Consider the following 3,707-nt stretch of genomic DNA (forward strand, 5'->3'; position numbering starts at 1 on the left):
CCCAGCCCCAACCTACCATGGTGGTGTCCTCTCCCCCACCACCTAACGTCCATCAACAACAACAACACAACAACGACAGGCCCAACGACCTGGTGCGAAGCATCCTGGCCAGCTGTAAGATTGACATTTCCAACTGGGAGACCGTGGTGTACCAGTGCCCGCGGTGCAAGGCCGTGTTCCCGCGGTGGGCCCCGCTGGAGAACCACGAGAAGGTCTGCAACACGCCTCGCGAGGACGGCACGAAGCCCAAACCGTGCATCTACCTCACCATGGCGCTGGTGGAGTCCTACTTCATGAAGGAAGACGTGATGACGGAGGACAGCTCGCCGCTCTTCAAGTGTTCTCTGTGTAACCAGCCGTACATCGAGGAGAAAAGTCTGCCCCTACACTTGGAGGAACACACCAAACAAGATGTCTGTATGAAGTACATGTACCAGCTTGAATGACACAAGGCTTCTCACTCTATGGGCACCAGAAAAAAAAGACCATGTTCTTCAAAAAGAAATCAGACATTTCAGGCTTCCGGGAAGTGTTTTGGGTTTTCGTTAATGTGTTAAAACTGGAGGAGATGGTTTGATGTAATGTCATCAGATATTACACCACATACTCCTACTTGTTTATTTGACCTCCTGTCATGTCGCCTGATGCAATGTTCTGGAATCCAAACGTATAAAGTCGCACTAAGCCAGAGCAACCCGAAACAATACTTCCATCCCAGAAGTAATGAAACCATAGCTGAAACTTAGTATGGTGACTGTCGCAAGTTTAGTCCTAGCTATCAAAATAGTACTGCCCCGTTAATTTGGCATAAGAATTTTGTTAAAGTATATTTCCTTGAAATTCCTACATTGATAATTTCAGCACGCACACTCAAAGTGTGCAGTTGAAATTGAGATGCACTTGCTATAAGTTGGAAAGGACAAGTGCTCAAAGACATGAAGCATGAAAAAATGCCCCACAATGCCAGTGTAATTCCTCACAACCAACATTCTCTTTACAATATTGGATTAAACTGTTCCTTACTGGTAAGACTGAACCAACACTTCAAGATTTTTCCGAAATATCTCAAATTTGGTTGTCACTTTACGAGCAGTGGATTTATAATGGAATTATTCTGAGGTATTTCAAAACAGTACAAAGCATAAGTCAAAATGAAGAATTCAAGAATGACTTGAAGTGATACCAACATTGTCTGAACTGAGTGTTCGAAACACTGTAGATATGTATAGCATCTTGTACATAACTGTAGTCCTGTACAAGGATCTCGGCTACAAATAGTGCATGACTTGTTTTTTTGTTCCAGTATGCCCTAAGTGCAGCTATTTTATCACATAAAATGTCTTTGTTATAGAAAGATGTCTTGCACAGGTAGTAGGTACTGTCTAGTCAGTGCAACGGTTTCATCACGAACCTCTTAACACTTCTCTTATTTTTACTTTTTAGAACACTGTTTAGAATGGTTGGAGACCCTACTTCAACTGTTTTCTTTATTCTGTATTCTTCTGCATGTATGTGTATTCTCATTTTTCTTTTTGCTGTAAGAGTCCTTAGCTCTGGTACACTGGAAAAAGTATTAAATGCAACATTTACAGTACAGTGCTTGCACATACAGAGATATGCTGTGGTATTTAGGATGTCTGTAAATTTTAGACCAATGCATTTATTTTTGTCTTCTTGGGTAAACCACAAGTCTTAATAGGTTGTCTTTAAACTGTAACTTTTGGTTGTAGTTGAACACAAACGTTGGTGAAACATATCTTGATATTTGACATCATGTTCAAACCAACTTTGTTCAAACCAACTTCAAGTTCAAAATCATGTAGAAACCAACTTCAAGTTCAAAATCATGTAGAAACCAACTTCAAGTTCAAAATCTTGTCCAAACCAACTTCAAGTTCAAAATCTTGTCCAAACCAACTTCAAAATCTTGGCCAAACCAACTTCAAGTTCAAAATCTTGTCCAAACCAACTTCAAGTTCAAAATCTTGGCCAAACCAACTTCAAGTACAAATTACATGTTCAGCATACTATTCTGTATTTGAAGTTTCTCAATGTTTACCTGCCAATCAAGTCAAGAGTTAACAAGATTTGTAATTTGTTGAACTTCAGCTTGCTAAGGTAGACTTAGAATTGAAATGCCATCTCAGTATGTAATATGACACACTTACACAAAGTCCTAACATATAAGCATGATGACAAGTCTCCAAACCAGAATACCTGTTACAGAAATTCTGCCATCTTGAAATGGGATGTAGCACGCATGATTTTGTTCATTTGTAATCTAGAAATTTTAAGTTGTATCAGCATTTGAGTAAACTAATACTTGAGGTAGATTTAACGTCAAATCTCCATAGTCGAAATGCAAGTATCATAGCAGCCAAGGAAAATCATGGAACCAAAACACAAATACTGTAAAGAGCACAAAGTGAGCCAGTATATCTATTAGAAATTAGTACAACGTTCTGAGTTCTTTGTTAGAAGGATTTTGTATTGACGTACAAATCATGATTCCTTGCCTTGTTTTACACAGAAGTTGTAGAGAGCTTACAAAGCAGTGGTCAGTCAATATGTACAGGTCTATGTCACTGTTACAGACGCTTAAAACAATAGTTTTTTTATTGAGAGGGACCAAAGAAATTGTAATGACGAGATGAGTGAAAAATGATCATGTACCATGTACAGGATTGGCAATACTTTGTACAACACTGGAAGATTTTTAAGATAGCGAAGAGAAAGAAAGAGAAAAAAGAAGAAAATCATGTTTGAAAACTGTACTGCTAGTGTAAGATCATAGTCATAGGGGACAAGCTGCAATGTATTTAATGGGATAGCTGCAGTGACTTGTAGTTTTTTAAATCTTTATCTTTTATCATGTTTTTTATTTGTACTTGTAGCTACTAACTGCAAAGAACTCTTTTGTCCACGTAGCCTACATACATTTACATCATCTTATGGCTCACAGATGACATATATTGTGTGGTTCATCAATGTTGAAATCCATTTAGAATTTCCATATTGTAAAAAATACATAAACTACTTATGTGTAGGCAGAATTATATACAGGTGCCAACCAGACTATAGTCATACATGTACACTGTTGAACCAATGTAGAAAGTACCTTTTTTTTTCTCAGTAATAATTGCCATAATATCATGTCAAAAACATCAGAATAAATATTCAAATAGAACTTTTACACACGTCTTTGTCCTCGTCCATCTAGTTCTGTGCTTGTTCCACAGGCACCAAGCTTGTTGTTGTGTCATTCAGCACCAAGGACGGACACCAGCATACATTCGCCAAATGATGTTAAAATTTACATCGAATAAATTATAAATGTTTCTCATTGTATATACATGTATTGACAGTTTGAATGTAATTACAGCAGAACTAACAGAACTAATTCATATCTTTATTCCTGTACATATCATAAATACGACCGTTTACTTGTCCTACGAAATCAAGATAGAAATCTCATCCTTGCTAAATTTCTTGGCTCAAACGAGTAAATACGCAATATGATTAGAATTTTCATCACGATTATAAATGTTAATGTTATTCAAATATCTTCAGACAATCAACACTACCGTGTACGTAGGCGTAATCTTGGATTGTTTGTCACACGGCATTGCGCATCGGCTACCGAAGGAAGACACACCCTGCAAGACAACAGCAACCTGTTCCCGAGTTCCTGTCAAGTGAGAAAGTGC

This window comes from Branchiostoma belcheri, unplaced genomic scaffold, assembly GCF_001625305.1.
Source record: "Branchiostoma belcheri isolate BF01 breed outbred unplaced genomic scaffold, Haploidv18h27 scaffold59, whole genome shotgun sequence".
Classification (NCBI taxonomy): Eukaryota; Metazoa; Chordata; class Leptocardii; order Amphioxiformes; family Branchiostomatidae; genus Branchiostoma; species Branchiostoma belcheri.